This window comes from Mixophyes fleayi, chromosome 10 (genome assembly GCF_038048845.1).
Source record: "Mixophyes fleayi isolate aMixFle1 chromosome 10, aMixFle1.hap1, whole genome shotgun sequence".
Taxonomy (NCBI): Eukaryota; Metazoa; Chordata; class Amphibia; order Anura; family Limnodynastidae; genus Mixophyes; species Mixophyes fleayi.
In genome coordinates, this window is record NC_134411.1 from 78,919,172 (window position 1) to 78,939,640 (window position 20,469).

At 40.5% G+C, this 20,469-nt stretch overlaps 1 protein-coding gene across 1 annotated transcript in view; it reads right to left on the bottom strand.

Moving 5' to 3' along the window:
- Window positions 1-14,648, bottom strand: part of B3GNT9 (UDP-GlcNAc:betaGal beta-1,3-N-acetylglucosaminyltransferase 9) — a 35,558-nt gene extending 20,910 nt beyond the window's left edge. The window contains exon 1 of the mRNA XM_075188945.1: window positions 13,880-14,648. The gene's annotated coding sequence lies outside the window, so the exon portion shown is untranslated. The remainder of the gene's footprint in view (window positions 1-13,879) is intronic.
- Between the last annotated feature and the right edge of the window lie 5,821 nt (window positions 14,649-20,469).

Sequence of the window (20,469 nt, forward strand, 5' to 3'; positions counted from 1 at the left end):
GGAGAGGTAGGGAAGGTGAGATAAAGGATCGAGAAGAGGAGGGAAAGGTGGGGAAGGTGAGGTAAAGGATCGAGGAGAGGATGGAGAGGTAGGGAAGGTGAGGTAAAGGATCGAGAAGAGGAGGGAGAGGTAGGGAAGGTGAGGTAAAGGATCGAGAAGAGGAGGGAAAGGTAGGGAAGGTGAGATAAAGGATCGAGAAGAGGAGGGAAAGGTGGGGAAGGTGAGGTAAAGGATCGAGAAGAGGATGGAGAGGTAGGGAAGGTGAGGTAAAGGAACGAGAAGAGGAGGGAAAGGTAGGGAAGGTGAGGTAAAGGATCGAGAAGAGGAGGGAGAGGTAGGGAAGGTGAGGTAAAGGATCGAGAAGAGGATGGAGAGGTAGGGAAGGTGAGGTAAAGGATTGAGGAGGGGCATCAAGTGGAATGATGTAGAGAAGTTGTGACAAAAGGAGTTTGAATTTGGAAAAATGATATCCATGGTGCCCAGACTTTATTAAATGATTTAGAAGTATTACGCAATATGCATGTCATATACTCCATTTTGTATGAGTGCCACATTTTGTTAATAATTGTCTGCAGTGTACGCGCAGAGGGTTGTTTTTAAATAGTAGCAATTTAAAACAGTGCAGCAGAAACTATGTGTCAAAACATCTTCATTTCATGTTTGGTAGCAGATGGAATTCCAAGTGGGAGAAGGAAAAATTTGGGAGAGATTGGGATGTCAATTTGCAGAAGCTGAGACACGAAGTTCCTTAGTTCCATCCAGAATGGGGCAAGTTTGGGACATTGTAACCAAATATGGAGGAAGGCTCTTTGGATGATAAAGAGCGGACCAAGGACATTTAGTGCGAGGGAGCCACAGGAGAGAGGAAGCGGAGGAAATACCCAAGCTCTCAGCTTCGATCGAGACCCAAACTCTGGAAGAGCCCACAGAGTTCCATAAAATACATTGAGCAAGTTGCACTGCCAAAAAATAGTGTTTAAAATTGGGGACCCCCAAACCACCATCCCGTGCCGATCTCTGAAGGACGAGGAGCCGGACTCTCGGACGCTTTCTGCCCCATATAAATTGTGAAGTATAATGTAAAAATTTGAAAACATAAGGGGGATGCGTATGGGAAGGGCTTGAAAGAGATATTGCAACCTGGGTAAAATGTTCATTTTAATTGAGTTAATGCGTCCTATCCAGGAGATGAGATTTTTACTCCAGGTTTCTAGATCAGATTTTATCTGAGAAAGTAGTTTTGGGTAATTAGCTTGGAAGAGCTGACTATATTGAATAGTTATGTAGATACCTAAATATTTAATCTTTTTATGGTGACATTTGAAGGTGAATTGTTGAGTGAGAGAAAATCTAATACTATCTGTGAGATAGAAATCAAGATTTTCTGTTTTTTGTGGGTTTATTTTATATCCTGAGATGCAGCTATAAGTTTTGATATCTGCAAGAAGGGGAGGGGGGGGGGGGAGAGAACCAGCGGGATCCAAGAGAGTCAAAAGAACATTGTTGGCATATAATGATATTTTATGTTCGGATTTCCCTGTTTTAACTCTGTGTATCGCCACATTGGATCGTATTTTTGCTGCTATGGTTCAATTAAAAGAGCAAAATTTAAAGGTTAGGAGACAACCTTTCCGTGTCCCATTGGAAACTGAAAATGGGGAAGAGGCGACTGCGTTGGCCACTACCGTTGCTCTGGGTGATTGGTATAAAGCTAACAGACCATCTAACAATTTACCAGAGAAACCCATTGACACCAAAACTCTAGACATCCAAGAGATACGGTTGAATGCTTTTTCATCGTCAAGTGCCATAGTTAGTGACGGTAATTTACGATAGGGAATAGAATGTATGAGATCTATAGCACTCCTTGTGTTGTCTGTAGCTTGGCGGCCTGGTATAAACCCGACCTGATCTGGGTGGATCAGGGAGGGGAGAGGAGTATTCAAGCGGTTAGCTAAAATTTTGGCATAGATTGTAAGGTCCACGTTTAGTAAAGATATAGGTGTATAATTAGAACAGGAGGTAGGATCTTTATCTGGTTTTGGAATGACAACGATAGTGGCCAAGGATGTCGCCTTATTAAAAGGTGAACCCATGAAGACATTGTTGAAAAATCTGTCATATGTGGGGCAAGGTCTTTAGCAATTTTTTTATAATATTGCGTTGTGAATCCATCGGGGCCTGGGGCCAATGATGATTTCATCATTTTAATCGCTGAAATCGTTTCTATCTGGGAGATATCTGCGTTCAAAAAAGTGATGTCAGTGTCTGAGAGGTGTGGCAGTTAGAGAGATGATAAGAAAGATGTAATTTCTGTGTCAAGAGACTCAGCACAGGCTGGAGACTCAGGGAGATTATATAATGCTTTGTAATAATCATGAAATTCTTGAGTGATTTGCACCGGGACATACATAGGCTGAGAGTTAGGAGATTTTTTTAAGCTTTTTAATCTATCCTCGAGATTTTCTCTGTCGCAGTTTGTTAGCGAGCATTGGGTCAGCTTTGTCAGCCTTTTCGTAATGTTGCTGATTTAATTTTTTGCGAGAAAGAATTGCGTTTAGCTGGCCTTTTACTGCAGAAATTTGTGTTAGCAATTTCGTAGATGGGTGAAGTTTAGGCTGAGCGAGAAGGGAAGTTAATTTGGTTTCAAGGGAAAGAATTTCTTGAGATGCCAATTTTTTTGCTGCAGAAGACTTACTAATCAAACTACCTCTAATGGTAGCCTTATGGGCTTCCCATAGAATGCCTTGTGAAGTATTTAGTTCAAAGTATTCTTTGATTGTGTCCTTAATTTCTTGATGAGTCGACTGGGCCAATGAAAGGGAGTCGTCAAGACGCCAACAGCGAGATTGTGGAGCTAATTTTATTAAAGAAAAAGTGATATGTACTCCGGCATGGCCTGTCCAGGTAAGAGGGGAGATTCCTGCATACAATATTAGTTTGAGTGAGGGAATGGGAGACAAAAATCATATCTATGCGGGTGTAACTAACGTGTGGGGCAGAGTAATGTGTAAAATCTTTTGCATCAGCGTTTTTCAGACGCCAGGTGTCATGTATCGCTAAATTGTGTACGCATGTTCATAAGGATTGGGAATCTTTTAAAGAATAAGATGGAGGTTTTTGGATGGGAAACTAGAGGACCTATCCAAAGTTGGATGTAAAATGGTGTTAAAATCTCCAGCGAGAATTATATGACCCTGTGCAAGGCGCCCAATATGATTAAACACTTCTGGAAAAAAAGGAGCTTTGACCCTGATTAAGAGCATAAAGAGAGATGAGTGTGATTTGCTCAGAACAGAGTGTGCCAATCAGAAACAGGTAGCGGTCCTCTGGATCTGAATATGATTTAGTTAGAAGAAAGGGAACTCTATTGTGTATTAAAATTGCTACTCCACGTTTCTTGCAGTCCGCTGAGGCAAAAAACGTTTGCGTATATAGCTTACTTTGGAGACGAGTATGCTGTCCTGTGAGGTGGGTCTCCTGTGTACCCCACTCAGCAACAGGCAGCCTTGCGATTGGCTGCCTGTTGCTCTCCAATGATGGGACCGCCCCCTGGAAACCAAGAAAGCCACAAGTGGTCTACGTCACCACCCCGCACCGCTCATCACCTTGCAGCCACCCCCACTCCCTGCAACAGGTTCCCTCACAATGGCCCCATCAGGCCCATTGTTAATCCAGCCCCGACGGGAGGAGGACACTGCAACCTGTGTGTTAAACGGAACCTCCCTTGGACCATTGGATCATCTCTGTAGCTCACTGCCACCGTATGCCTCTTAACCAGCATCTCGGAGGACTTGGGAGTAGCAGGTGAAAAACTCAGCTGTCAAGGCTCAATAAACTAGTCTGAGTGTGTGGAAGCCTTGAAACCCTTGCAGAGGGGTGCTGCAGGCTATCTACCCCTGGGGTCATTGGTAGACAATGTGTTAAAGCCATTTACATTGGGATGATTAGTTCATAATATATTTCATATTTTAGTTTGTCCTCCTGGCTATATCATACTCACTGACTGGCACAAATAAACGATGATGATGATGATGATGGTTAGAAAGCTATTGCAGCATGGCAGGACCCTACCTAGACTTTTCTGTAAAATTACTTTTAGTGCGTTTCTGGTCTCGTGCCATCTTGATATACTGTAAGGTTCATTCAATTGGTCCTGTCACTTTGAGGTGTGTTTATTTATATCATAGTTTATTATGTTTTTAAATTACAGTAAGAAGAATATCTCCCCATGGAAATGTTAAACTATCACTAGTACAGCTGTAAGACTATAAAAATGGCACTAAGTTTGGTGAGACTTGTGACTGCAAATCAGGGGCGGATCTAGACTTTATGTTTAGGGGGGGCGATTTTGCATAATCACGCCCCTCCTTTGCTCTGATTGGCTGGCCTGCGTTAACCCCGCCTTCCACCAGCGATTGGCCCCGCCCCCTCCCGTCGTGGTCGTCGGCTGGGACCACTCTGATTGGCTGGCCCACATTTAGCCCCCCCCGCGTTTGCGCTTAGCCCCGCCCCTCCTGTTTTAATCGGCAGCTGGGACCTAGCTTTTTGCTCCTAGGGGGGGCGAATGCCCCGATCGCCCCCCCTGGATCCGCCACTGCTGCAAATAAACTAAATACAATGCTAATTATATGAATCCTTTTATATTCAATCAAATCATTTTTGCAAACAGAAGAAGCTGCTAGTAATTACCATACAAGGCAGCAAACTGTCAATACAAAATAGTATTAACACTAGGGGGTATATTTACTAAACTGCGGGTTTGAAAAAGTAGAGATGTTGCCTATAGCAACCAATCAGATTCTAGCTGTCATTTTGTAGGATGGAGAAATGTAAGGCACAAATGTACACAAGGCGTAAATGTACGAAATATAATAAATTCCAGTGAGGGTAACTCAGTTGTAAACATTTATTGTTTTGTTTTCTTTTACCTGGAAATAAGGTAATCAGCCTTGGTTATGAAAATCCACACACTGCAATAAGATGTACTATATCTGCTAGTTTAGGATATTTATGCCACACATTTTGCAATGTACCATAAGTAAAATTATACTGAAATATTATTTATTCTGCCATCATTATGCTTTTTGTGGCTTAGTCCACTAATAAATACAAACAAAACAAATAACCTTATTTCATACTTGTCTACTCTCCCGAAATTTACGGGAGACTTTTGGGAGAGCAGGCCAATCACCCGCATCCTGTCCACTTCGCGGTGAACCGTGTCATTTTGTCCCCGCCCCCTCTGTCCTCACACCCCACCTCCCCTCCGGCATCTCCTAGAGGGAAAGAGTAAAAAGTTGGTAAGGGATATAGGCCGACCAACCGGCGTCCCACACGGGGAGCTAATAAAGAAAGACTCGGAGAAAGGTATTTGGCAGAAAATTATTTTGGTCACAGCTTTATTAAACTCTTTAAAATTTGTATTTGGCAGGGCTTATAAAATTTACACATTTTTCAAGCTTCATTTAGAAAAATAGGGCGTGTTCTGCCTATCATGTAGGCACCGCAACAACGTCCTCCGGAGACCAGCCCCTTGGCATATATCACCCACCAATTGCTGAAACCTGGCATGCTGCCCATATTGGCTCGCCCATTGAAGCTGGAACCAGGCTTCAATGGTTGGGCCATTACGGCCCAATACGGCCCAATACCACCCATGTTCCTGGGGTGATACTGCCCGGCCCTGCTGCCCGCCCCCCCCCCCCCCCCCTTCTATACCTTGCTCGCCGCCTTCTCGCTCTTCCAACTGTGACAAAGCAATTTGAGCAATAAATGATATTCACAAAGCATACAATGACAACATTATTTGTCAACCATTTACAAAGATTACACATATAAAGTGCTTAATGTTTATTTTTAACATTTATTTATTACTTATTTATTTTGAAAGTAATACCTACATGTACTGAATGGGATGTGTAGGTGGAAGACTGAAAAACTATGTATAATAAACTTCCTTCCCCCTCTCCTTTAACTATCCTCACCTTGTCCTGCCTTCTGCCCCCCCCCCCCTTTCCCTGAGTGGCTACCTGCACTGCTCAGGTGTAATAAAACAGGATGGACGTTGCCGTCTGCTGCCCTTTCTACATGCTACTTGCATTAGGCCGCCTAGCGACCATCCTCCCTTATCCCTCATCGGCACCATTGCTGTGCCTGCGATTCCTTTAAGTATGCACTATATAGAGATGCAACTGTTAGTAGAACTGGGATTTGCCATGCTACTCTAAAAGATAATATACCATCCATGTTATTAGAGGATTATTTGGTAAATTGATCATACATTACCCATACTTTCCTAATTTTAGGCATTGCAGTCCGGGAGAGGGGTGCGGTCAGTCGCGTCATTTTGGCCCCGCCGCCCGCAACAAAGATGCCGTTTTGTCACGTGGGCCAGGGCCAAAATGACGCGATTGACCGCGAATCACATTATTTTGGCCAGGGAATTCTGGGATGCGGGATACTTGCCTGCTCTCCCGGGAGACCAACCCGAATTTTGGGAGTCTCCCGGACATTCCGGGAGAGTTGGCAAGTATGACATTACCATTTGAACAGAGAATGCGTATGATACTCTTCGCACCTCATTTATGAATAAGGCAAAGACTTCTATCTAGGATCAAAATATGGTTGAAAGGACTTTTCTAACATATACAACTATTTTATTAACAGCCACAGTTACAGATGCAGCAATGTTTATATATGTGACATCACCGCCCATCTTTCAAGCATCAATTAATTTATTTTGAAGTTACTCTGGCATGCCTTTCTCATCTGCCTACCAGATTGTGTTCCACAATCAACATGAGTCACAGAGCCAACCGCAGTAACATTGTTAAAATGGAAAGGATTTTTCTATTGAAAACTGAAGGAATATAATATAACAAAGGATAAGAAAGGTTTCACGACTAGGGCGTTGTCAGCAGTGCAGGCAGCACACAAATGCTGGTGAGGTCCCGCTTCTTTGAAGGTGATTACGGCTGTATACGCATCAAATGTTGCTACCTACAGCTGTACCCTATATTTAGACAGTTACCTATTCACAAGGGTGTACACCCCGTTTGCCTATTCCATCCATGCTCCTTTTAAGCAGCCCAGGATTTTGCAAGATCGTGCAGCAGCTGCCTGACACTAAATGTTGCTGACATTCACGCTCATTGAATAGATCCAGTAATTTAACCATTCAACAACCAGATCACCAATCAATGCAGATAGCCAACAATTGCACCAACAGCCAGATTGCAGTGATTGGCCTACTGTTTCTTCCACCCTGAATGAGGACAATCCCATCACTGGTGGTCAGGAGAAGTCCACAGACACGGTGAATGTGCCCCAAATTTTGTGTAAATCAGCTCAGGTTGCAGATGACTGGAGCATAGACATACTACTAGCAGTTCACGACATAGGTTAGCATGGACCCAGTATTGCTATTTTTGCATAGTCATGGCATTGTAAAAAAGAAAATATTGGTGAGCTGTTTTGAACCTTGGGGGTGGGGGGGCTGTACATCTTAGTTGATTGGCTTGATATACATTTTCAATTACATATCCGTTTACTTTTTATCAATTATTTCACCCATTGATACCAACCTTTACTATGACTGAATGTGAATGCTTCAAATTATGCAACATCTGGAATATTTTAAGCATGTTCGTGATTGACAAAGGCTATAGTGAAACTCCTGGGGTTTGATTTACTAAATCTTCTAAAAAGCAAAGGCGGAGGTGTTGCACATAGCATCCAATCAGATTCTAATTATCACTTGTCTAGTACATTCTAAAAACTGATAGCTAGAATCTGACTGGTTGCTATGGGTAACACATCCACTTTTCTTTTTTGAAAGTTTGATAAATCTACCCCCAAATCTCAATAGATTCTGGGGGGAGTCACAATCATCATAATTCTAAATTGCTAAAAACAGATGTATAATATTTTTATCATCATCATCATGAACTAATTCTTTATATAAATACATACTTTTTCATGCATTCAAAGATGTGCAACTCTGCAGCCATTCGGATAGAAATGATCACAGAACACAGCATACTATATGATAATGCAATAAGCACAAAAATTACTGAGTGTTATTTTCGACTAAGAATCCAATTACGTACTTTAGGGAGCCAAAAGCCAATGGATCCATTTAAATATATTAATGTGCCACTTATACCGAACTGGTATACGTCTGTCATACCTAAAGCCACCACTAGTAAGACTAATGTGCAGAGCTATATCTATTGCTAGGACAAACGTGCAGAGCTATATCTGTTGCTAAGACTATTGTGCAGAGCAATATCTGTTGCAAAGACTAATGTGCAGAGCTATACCTAGTGCCAAGACGAATGTGCAGAGCTATATTATTTGCTAACATTAATGTGCAGAGCTATATCTGTTGCTAACATTAATGTGCAGAGCTATATCTGTTGCCAAGACTAATGTGCAGAGCTATACCTGTTTCTACTACTAATGTGCAGAGCTATATCTGTTGCTAAGACTATTGTGCAGAGCTATATCTGTTGCTAACATTAATGTGCAGAGCTATATCTGTGTCTACTACTAATGTGCAGAGCTATATCTGTGTCTACTACTACTAATGTGCAGAGCTATATCTGTTACTAAGACTCATGTGCAGAGCTCTATCTGTTACTAAGACTAATGTGCAGAGCTATATCTGTTGCTAAGACTATTGTGCAGAGCTATATCTGTGTCTACTACTAATGTGCAGAGCTATATCTGTGTCTACTACTACTAATGTGCAGAGCTATATCTGTTACTAAGACTCATGTGCAGAGCTCTATCTGTTACTAAGACTAATGTGCAGAGCTATATCTGTTGCTAAGACTATTGTGCAGAGCTATATCTGTTTCTACTACTTATGTGCAGAGCTATATCTGTTGCTAAGACTATTGTGCAGAGCTATATCTGTTGCTAACATTAATGTGCAGAGCTATATCTGTTGCTAAGACTAATGTGCAGAGCTATAACTGTTGTCAAGACTAATGTGAAGAGCTATATCTGTTTCTACTACTAATGTGCAGAGCTATATCTGTTACTAAGACTCATGTGCAGAGCTATATCTGTTGCTAACATTAATGTGCAGAGCTATAACTGTTACTAAGACTAATGTGCAGAGCTATATCTGTTGCTAAGACTATTGTGCAGAGCTATATCTGTTGCTAACATTAATGTGCAGAGCTATATCTGTTGCTAAGACTAATGTGCAGAGCTATATCTGTGTCTACTACTAATGTGCAGAGCTATATCTGTGTCTACTACTACTAATGTGCAGAGCTATATCTGTTACTAAGACTCATGTGCAGAGCTCTATCTGTTACTAAGACTAATGTGCAGAGCTATATCTGTTGCTAAGACTATTGTGCAGAGCTATATCTGTTTCTACTACTTATGTGCAGAGCTATATCTGTTGCTAAGACTATTGTGCAGAGCTATATCTGTTGCTAACATTAATGTGCAGAGCTATATCTGTTGCTAAGACTAATGTGCAGAGCTATAACTGTTGTCAAGACTAATGTGAAGAGCTATATCTGTTTCTACTACTAATGTGCAGAGCTATATCTGTTACTAAGACTCATGTGCAGAGCTATATCTGTTGCTAACATTAATGTGCAGAGCTATAACTGTTACTAAGACTAATGTGCAGAGCTATATCTGTTGCTAAGACTAATGTGCAGAGCTATATCTGTTGCTAAGACTAATGTGCAGATCTATAACTGTTGTCAAGACTAATGTGCAGAGCTATATCTGTTACTAAGACTAATGTGCAGAGCTATAACTGTTACTAAGACTAATGTGCAGAGCTATATCTGTTACTAAGACTAATGTGCAGAGCTATATCTGTTGCTAAGACTAATGTGCAGAGCTATAACTGTTTCTACTACTAATGAGCAGAGCTATATCTGTTGCTAAGACTAATGTGCAGAGCTATATCTGTTACTAAGACTAATGTGCAGAGCTATATCTGTTACTAAGACTAATGTGCAGAGCTATATCTCTGTCTACTACTAATGTGCAGAGCTATATCTGTTGCTAAGACTAATGTGCAGAGCTATATCTGTTGCTAAGACTAATGTGCAGAGCTATAACTGTTTCTACTACTAATGAGCAGAGCTATATCTGTTGCTAAGACTAATGTGCAGAGCTATATCTGTTACTAAGACTATTGTGCAGAGCAATATCTGTTGCAAAGACTAATGTGCAGAGCTATACCTAGTGCCAAGACGAATGTGCAGAGCTATATTATTTGCTAACATTAATGTGCAGAGCTATATCTGTTGCTAACATTAATGTGCAGAGCTATATCTGTTGCTAAGACTAATGTGCAGAGCTATATCTGTTGCTAAGACTAATGTGCAGAGCTATAACTGTTGTCAAGACTAATGTGCAGAGCTATATCTGTGTCTACTACTAATGTGCAGAGCTATATCTGTTACTAAGACTCATGTGCAGAGCTATATCTGTTACTAAGACTAATGTGCAGAGCTATATCTGTTCCTAAGACTCATGTGCAGAGCTATAACTGTTACTAAGACTAATGTGCAGAGCTATATCTGTTGCTAAGACTAATGTGCAGAGCTATAACTGTTGTCAAGACTAATGTGCAGAGCTATATCTGTTGCTACGACTAATGTGCAGAGCTATAACTGTTGTCAAGACTAATGTGCAGAGCTATATCTGTTACTAAGACTAATGTGCAGAGCTATATCTGTTACTAAGACTCATGTGCAGAGCTATAACTGTTACTAAGATTAATGTGCAGAGCTATATCTGTTACTAAGACTCATGTGCAGAGCTATATCTGTGTCTACTACTAATGTGCAGAGCTATATCTGTTGCTAAGACTAATGTGCAGAGCTATAACTGTTGTCAAGACTAATGTGCAGAGCTATATCTGTGTCTACTACTAATGTGCAGAGCTATATCTGTTACTAAGACTCATGTGCAGAGCTATATCTGTTACTAAGACTAATGTGCAGAGCTATATCTGTTCCTAAGACTCATGTGCAGAGCTATAACTGTTACTAAGACTAATGTGCAGAGCTATATCTGTTGCTAAGACTAATGTGCAGAGCTATAACTGTTGTCAAGACTAATGTGCAGAGCTATATCTGTTGCTACGACTAATGTGCAGAGCTATAACTGTTGTCAAGACTAATGTGCAGAGCTATATCTGTTACTAAGACTAATGTGCAGAGCTATATCTGTTACTAAGACTCATGTGCAGAGCTATAACTGTTACTAAGATTAATGTGCAGAGCTATATCTGTTGCTAAGACTAATGTGCAGAGCTATATCTGTTACTAAGACTAATGTGCAGAGCTATATCTGTTGCTAAGACTATTGTGCAGAGCTATATCTGTTGCTAACATTAATGTGCAGAGCTCTATCTGTTGCTAAGACTATTGTGCAGAGCTATATCTGTTGCTAAGACTAATGTGCAGAGCTATAACTGTTATTAAGACTAATGTGCAGAGCTATATCTGTTTCTACTACTAATGTGCAGAGCTATATCTGTGTCTACTACTAATGTGCAGAGCTATATCTGTGTCTACTACTAATGTGCAGAGCTATATCTGTGTCTACTACTACTAATGTGCAGAGCTATAACTGTTGCTAAGACTAATGTGCAGAGCTATATCTGTTACTAAGACTAATGTGCAGAGCTATATCTGTTACTAAGACTCATGTGCAGAGCTATAACTGTTACTAAGATTAATGTGCAGAGCTATATCTGTGTCTACTACTAATGTGCAGAGCTATATCTGTTACTAAGACTCATGTGCAGAGCTATATCTGTGTCTACTACTAATGTGCAGAGCTATATCTTTTACTAAGACTCATGTGCAGAGCTATATCTGTTACTAAGACTAATGTGCAGAGCTATAACTGTTTCTACTACTAATGTGCAGAGCTATATCTGTTGCTAAGACTAATGTGCAGAGCTATATCTGTTACTAAGACTAATGTGCAGAGCTATATCTGTTGCTAAGACTATTGTGCAGAGCTATATCTGTTGCTAACATTAATGTGCAGAGCTATATCTGTTGCTAAGACTAATGTGCAGAGCTATAACTGTTGTCAAGACTAATGTGCAGAGCTATATCTGTGTCTACTACTAATGTGCAGAGCTATATCTGTTACTAAGACTCATGTGCAGAGCTATAACTGTTTCTACTACTAATGAGCAGAGCTATATCTGTTGCTAAGACTAATGTGCAGAGCTATATCTGTTACTAAGACTAATGTGCAGAGCTATATCTGTTGCTAAGACTAATGTGCAGAGCTATATCTGTTACTAAGACTCATGTGCAGAGCTATATCTGTTGCTAACATTAATGTGCAGAGCTATAACTGTTGTCAAGACTAATGTGCAGAGCTATATCTGTTGCTAAGACTAATGTGCAGAGCTATATCTGTTGCTAAGACTAATGTGCAGAGCTATAACTGTTGTCAAGACTAATGTGCAGAGCTATATCTCTGTCTACTACTAATGTGCAGAGCTATATCTGTTACTAAGACTCATGTTCAGAGCTATAACTGTTACTAAGACTAATGTGCAGAGCTATATCTGTTACTAAGACTAATGTGCAGAGCTATATCTGTTACTAAGACTCATGTGCAGAGCTATATCTGTTGCTAAGACTAATGTGCAGAGCAATATCTGTTGCTAAGACTAATGTGCAGAGCTATAACTGTTGTCAAGACTAATGTGCAGAGCTATATCTGTTACTAAGACTCATGTGCAGAGCTATATCTGTTACTAAGACTCATGTGCAGAGCTATAACTGTTTCTACTACTAATGAGCAGAGCTATATCTGTTGCTAAGACTAATGTGCAGAGCTATATCTGTTGCTAAGACTAATGTGCAGAGCTATAACTGTTGTCAAGACTAATGTGCAGAGCTATATCTGTTGCTAAGACTAATGTGCAGAGCTATATCTGTTACTAAGACTAATGTGCAGAGCTATAACTGTTTCTACTACTAATGTGCAGAGCTATATCTGTTGCTAAGACTAATGTGCAGAGCTATATCTGTTTCTTAGACTGATGTGCAGAGCTATAACTGTTACGAAGACTAATGTGCAAAGCTAAATCTGTTGCTATGACTATTATGCAGAGCTATATCTGTTGCTAACACTAAAGTGCAGTCATATCTATTGCTAAAACTAATGTGCAGAGCTATATCTGTTACTAAGACTAATGTGCAGAGCTATATCTGTTGCTAGGACTAATGTGCAGAGCTATATCTGTTGCTAGGACTAATGTGCAGAGCTATATCTGTTGCTAGGACTAATGTGCAGAGCTATATCTGTTGTCAAGACTAATGTGCAGAGCTATATCTGTTGCTAAGACTAATATGCAGAGCTCTATCTGTTACTAAGACTAATATGCAGAGCTCTATCTGTTGCTAAGACTAATATGCAGAGCTCTATCTGTTGCTAAGACTAATGTGCAGAGCTATATCTGTTGCTAAGACTAATGTGCAGAGCTATATCTGGTGCTAAGACTAATGTGCAGAGCTATATCTGTTACTAAGACTAATATGCAGAGCTATATCTTTTGCTAAGACTAATGTGCAGAGCTATATCTGTTGCTAAGACTAATGTGCAGAGCTATATCTGTTGCTAAGACTAATGTGCAGAGCTATATCTGGTGCCAAGACTAATGTTCTAGGTTCCAGAGAGTGTAATTGCAAACAGAGTGACATTATTTGCATAGTAAAGGAATGTGCCTGGTAACAGACTCTCTAAATTTGGCCTCTTCACCATCAGCTTATTAATAGCTATCAATTTCTTGATTGCATGTCCCAAAAGATAAATTACAATGAAATATGTAGCACTTAGAACTGCTTCCTGCACTCACCAGACATCCAGAGCGAACACGTCCATCAGGTGTCATGCGAAGCGCCAGTTATCAGCCTCAGGAACCTGGTACCTGAACTCAGCCCAGCGTGTTAGCTGACAATGGAATTGATCTGTGTCTTAATTCTAGTTTTGTTCTGTTGTTCTGTATTTGCACAAGATACTGTAATAAATAATATTGCACAATTGTACATTGATTTGTGTTGCTTTAAACTGCCTTATAAATGGAACATGTGAGCACAATTTAATAAAGCAGATTTAGAACCCTGATATTATTCCAACTTTTTCTTAGAAGAAATATTGAAGTTGATATCTCAAAGTTTCCCTTTGTTGCCAATGTCCATGTTATATATGTGTCCTGTTTAGATTATGTTCCACTTCACAGGATAACCTGGCTGCAGATATCTCACATGTCCTCACAATCTCCTGGATGTGGAAATCTTCTGCCTCAAGTTTCCTTGAACCTCAAGGGAACATAACTGTATTCTCTTGGATCTGTGTGAAACAACTTTGAGTCGTGATGTGGCAGAAAGCATGAAATCCTCTGCACTTTATGTAGGGTAGAAAGCTCCAGAGCAGCCAATGACAGCTACTGCTTCTCCTGCAAAGGTGCTCATTATCTGCAAGGCTGGACATGTCAGAGGAATACGATGTTGGAGAGAAGAGGACACATAAGGAACAGCTCTCTCCTCGTTCCTCTATACCGGCACTTCTCACAGTTTCAGGGTTTCTGTGTTCTTTGTGTGTGAGCCTCTTTCTCAGCACTGCCAAATAAGCACATCTGGAATTTTTTCAATCTCTACATTCCTTAAGCCTCGCCTCTTGTCTAAAAACCGAGTCTGCACCATGGCAGGACTGGACTTGCATTCTTATATGGCTGCAATACAAATCATACACATGTGAGCTTTCCTTGTGCCCCAGAACAAGCTTGGCATTTGCCAGAATATTTATTATTCTGCGGATCAGACTTCCGATAAGTCGTCGTTAACTGGAGCAATGAGATCTTGCACTCTCGACTCCTGTATAGCTGCAATTACTTTTTCATCACAATGGGCCTGATTCATTAAGACAAGTAAAGCAAAACAAGGATTAACTTTGCACCTTGGCAAAACCATGTTGCATTGGAGGTACATTTGGGGACAGATTTATAGTTGGGTTAGGGCATGTTCTAGATCAACTTTAAATTTCAGTGTAAAACACAGTATTTTTGTGCTAAATGAAAAAGCAGTCGGTATTTAACTGCAAAATAATAAACTACTTTGCACTCTCCTGGAATGTCTGTGAGACCCGGAATGCAGAGTAGGTCTCCCAGATTCCCGAAGAGCAGGTATTCCTCCTGCATTCTGTCCACTTCACAGTGAAGTTTGACGGGATAGGGGCCTTTTACAGACTACAACCGTGGGTGAGGCGAGAACGTTGCAGCGACAAAGAGATCTTTGGATAAAGACATTTTGATTGCCAATTGTTACCCGTCCCCCGGTACGAGTCCATTTTTACTATTTTCATGTTTTTTAATAGAAGTGTATTAGAATGTATTAAAGGATAAAGCGCTAGATCGCTTCCTATGTTTTTTGTCTTGGAGTGTGGATATCCGAATACGAGGAGTAGGAGGCTAACGGATAAGGAACACTCATCAGATTTTTATGGGCGAGATTTCATTTGAAACAGAGTAAGCACACATCCGAAAGGGTGCTGCAATATAAAGAAGACACGGGTGTCCGTATTGTTTGCTGATCATAATTTAGCACGGGACTATAGAACTTATGATTTTTTCTTATAAAGTTGTTTTACAATGTAATAGACATACTACACCATTATAAGTTTTATGTTGTAGGAAGGTACGTTGCCTTGTTCCTGGTAAGATCTCCTAGAACAACGTTTTCAGTGCAAGAAAGTAAGCTCCATAGGTATATAACAACTTTTTTGTATATGAATATGATAACGCAAGTATAAGTGGTTGCTTGGAGTTATATACACGGCTGCATACTGATTGGAGCGCCGATTTGACAGTTTATTTTTGTAGGGATAGGGGCCTTGATGATGTGATTGGCGGTGAAATGCGGCATTTTGCCCCACCCCCCATAACGGAATGACGCTTTCTTGTTATTTTTCTGCTGGAGCGGGGATAAGTGTCGCGATTCACGGCTTCCTGGCCCCCTAAATATTACCAATACTGGATTACATACTACTTACTACCTTGTGTAACACCCCCTCCCTCCGTTCCTGAATGGGGTGTTGCAGATATGCTGTGTTCACTTTACTCACTCTTATCAGCGCAATATCTTTGCCCAGGTCATCTAAGCTGCACGCTGCCCGGATGTAGGTAGTTAGTATTACTAAGGGACAACTTGGGACCCAGACCTCTCAGGGACAACACAACACAGCAGATCTACAGGAAACCACCTTAGTATGATTAGTAAGGGAACAAATGATTGAAAAAGGAATTTTAACCTAGCGGGTGACATAGATGTAACATACAAAACAGAATAGACAGTTTACTCTCTAATACAACTCTCTGCTATAACTAGAATGCACTTATCAGTCTTCACTTCCAAGAGGCACGTCTCACCGAACAGAATGTCTATACCTAGAGACCTACCACACTAAGGGGCAGATCCAGTTCCCTGCGTTGTTCTTTAGAACAATACGGGCCGCACACTATTACCGTAGCAACGGTAATAGCCTGTGCATTAATACCATTAACTACAGTAATTCCAATGCTGATTTTTGCTCGCAGCGAGAGAAAAAAATCTGCGCTAAAATTACCGCAGTAATGGTAATAGTGCGTCGCCCGAGACGGGGAATTGAATCTGCCCCAAGTAGGCAACACCATACCCAAACTTAACCTGGTTGCCTGTCAGGACTGACCTCTCAGTGACAAAACCAAATATACATAGAGTAATGGTTAAATACTATTTATTTGAAGACAATTAAATTGACAATAGAAACAGACTTGAATCAAATAATTTGTTTAAGACAAACCCTTAAGATGATTATATATTAAATCACTTAAATAACACAAGAGCTGAGTGGCTATACCAGCTGGGCCACTAAACACTGGGATATAACTCTCCTCTTCCCATGTAATCAGCTTGAGCAAAGGATATCACTAATACCAGGATCACACTTGTGACAGTTCTCTCACTCTGGCTATATAAAGCGTATAATACAGTCCCATCTGAACCCCTTCCTTTACAACCAGCAAAGGAAGGGGTTCTTTACAGTAAGGGCAGTCAAGATATGGAATTCATTGCCAGGGAAGGTTGTGATGGCAGATTCAATAGATATGTTTAAGAAAGTGTTAGACAAATTTTTAGCGGAAAGGTGTATCCAGGGATACGACCGTTAATTAAAATGTAGGATGGTAGTGGATATAGGGTAAAAATAGGACTGTAATATTGAGTCTGGGGGGATTTTCACAATTGAAACAGATTGGCGGTTGCTTACTCTGGATCAATTTCAATTATAAGTGCAGGATCGCAGGAGATCCAAAATAGGTTGAACTTGATGGACTGGTGTCTTTTTTTCAACCTCATCAACTATATTACTATCTATATGGTCTGTACCACTGATACATTTGTTGCATAACCCAGGTTCTGTGAATGTCTTTAGTGTTTATGGCTGAAGTGGTTTCCACACATATCCACAAACGATGTGATCGTTATTAAACTTGTCAACGTCTTTAACCTAGGCAGGTATAGAAGTCTGTAGAAGCACAACTCAGGAACAATACAACATGACACACTCTCATCTCCTTGCAACATGTGCGTATGTGTCTAAATGAAGACTAGAGAGAGAGCCAACCTGGGAATGAATTAAAACAACTTAACAACAGTAAAATAAACTACTATTTAAATTTCCCTGTCAGGTTTAGCGAGACAGCCGAGGATGGCCTCAGTTTTATCAGGTGAAAAGGTGTTTTCCCTTCATAAACCTGAGGCCATACTCAGCTGTACAGCTGTTACACAGGCAGGGCTGCAGTGTTACAGTCTTAGGGGTATATTTACTAAACTGCGGGTTTGAAAAGTGGAGATGTTGCCTATAACAACCAATCAGATTCTAGCTGTCGTTTTGAAGAATGCACCAAACAAATGATACCTAGAATCTGATTGTTTGCTATAGGCAACATCCCCACTAATTCAAGCCAAAACTGATTGACAACACGCTGCCTGTGGGAACAAGGGGGCATTGCTGGACTGTAGCAATCATAGAGAGACTCACCCACTATATTGGGTGGAACGTTGGCCACCAAGTAGTTCCCAGACATTTGTGTGAATCTAGGTCCACGACTCTTTTCTAAACTAGTTTTATAAAGTGTTCTAAGACAACAATATTAGTCATATCTGTCTATAAATAGCAGAATGGAATCTGGGAGATCAGCCAAAAAATACAAATTTGGAGAAAATGAAACTATTTCCAACCTGAGAAAAGATACAAGAACTGACAATCTGAGGGTAATTATAGTTAAAATAGCAGTTGTACCACTGTAAAAGATTAATTTATTAACCTTCACAAATATAAAGGGGTATTATGAAAAGCCAGTCTTATGGCTGGGCAAGAAAAATTTGTATACCTTCTGGCCGTAAGACTGGGGATCTCGGGTACTTTTTTATTTACCTTATTGACACTAGCACTTATTTTGCACTATGCACCTTTTCTACATTTTATGTGTGTGTCACTTTTTGTGAGGGGTTTGGGTATAGACCTTTATGTGTGATCTTCTCCCCAAGTTCTTGGTGGCTCCTTCCTTGTGGGTGGAGCTGAGGAGTCGGTTCCCTTAGGGAAAGCTTTGGCTTGCCTAGGTGAGAAAGGGGCCTGCCGAGTCCTGCAGCGGAGGTGGGCTTGAAGACCCTTTTCTAAGGGGCCTTTATGCTCCAGAGGTCGGGGATGTCCAGGGGCCCTCCTTAGTTTTGGCAAAGGGGATCATGAAGACCCTTGTCCCTCTCTGGGGCCTTTTTGCTCCTGGAGGATGTGGGGCAACGGGGCTCTGCCCCTTTAGGGAAGGGTCCAAAGATAATGGGATAATTCTCGATTGGTTAAGGGGGCTTGTCTATCTACCCTCACACGTGGGTAAAAAAAAGTATAAAAAGAGGGCTAGTCGCTGATGTAAAGTACTGAATTCTTGTGGTATACTCATTGGTCAAAGTGGGGACATATATGGTGGTATACCATAAGGCCACTTCTCCTCCTGCCTCTATTGTAAAACTATCACAAAAACATACTTTTAGGTTAATTGGCGGCTATCAAATTGACCTTAGTCTCTCCCAGTGTGTGTGTGTGTGTGTGTGTGTTAGGGAATTTAGACTGTGAGCTCTATTGGGGCAGGGACTGATGTGAGTGAGTTCTCTGTACAGCGCTACAGAATTAGCGGCGCTATATAAATAGCTGATGATGATGATACATAAAACAGGGACATTCAAGGAAGACAAAAGAAGTCCCAAAAAGCTCTAAAGGAAAATTGTTCATTTTTAAATAGTCTACAGTATGGACTCCTCGTTACAAAGTACAGGAGAAACATATTTCGGCATATTTTTTCCATTAATGATTCCATCTAACATGCCAATGGCATTCACAGCTGCTTTACCATAACGATACCTCAGTGAAAGGATTACAGAAAGGCGCTTAAGTGAGATTTTCCAGTCTGAAAATGCTGTAGACAAATAAAAAGTGAGTGACGGAGGACGAGAACAAAGTCCTTTTTATTACAGTTTTTGGTATAAGATTTACTACACAACCTTCTATAGAATAGAAAGACTTGAATTATTGTATTGCATTAGAATTACAGCATCTTGATAGAAAAATAATAAAACAAGGATATACTATTTGTCTTCCAAAGAAGTGCTGAGAACAGACCAGACAATTCACATTGCCTTAGCTGAAAGAGGTTTCCTGTTAAAAATATATTTCATATCAATAAAACTAGATTGGTGTAAAAAAAAAAAAAAAAAAAAAGTCAACAACATGTAAAGCTGATCATGCTAAAAGGTAATTTATTACGTGTAAAATCAAAGTAAAGGTCAACACATGCAGCCCTTAGTACTGTGCAAATGCATACACTCAAATTCAGCTTTTGGGAATTGCTCACGTACAATTGGGAAGCATCTACTTCTGTGGGATTGTGGGCGCACATGAGATATATATGGTGGGAAAAAATAGTCCCACTGTACACTTTAGGATCGTCTTCTTCATTCATTCAAACTTTCACATTTTTCTCATAAAATACAGCTTGTGCGAACATCATTTAGGTCATCAGAGAAAAGGGACAGCGGGACTGGCTTTATTTTCAGTGATTTAATATTTTGATCATATAAGTATTGTGGTTTGTGGACACTGGTTAACCAGAAAGGGCTAGATTTACTAAACCGCGGGTTTGAAAAAGTAGAGATGTTGCCTGTAGCAACCAATCAGATTCTAGCTGTCATTTTGAAGAATGCACTAAACAAATGATAATAGTGCCATCTACAAAATGACAGCTAGAATCTGACTGGTTGCCATTAGCAACATCTCCACTTTTTCAAACCCGTACCTTAGTAAATATGCCCCAAAGTGTCCTTTCCATGCACCATACTCACTCCGCAAATCACATTTAAA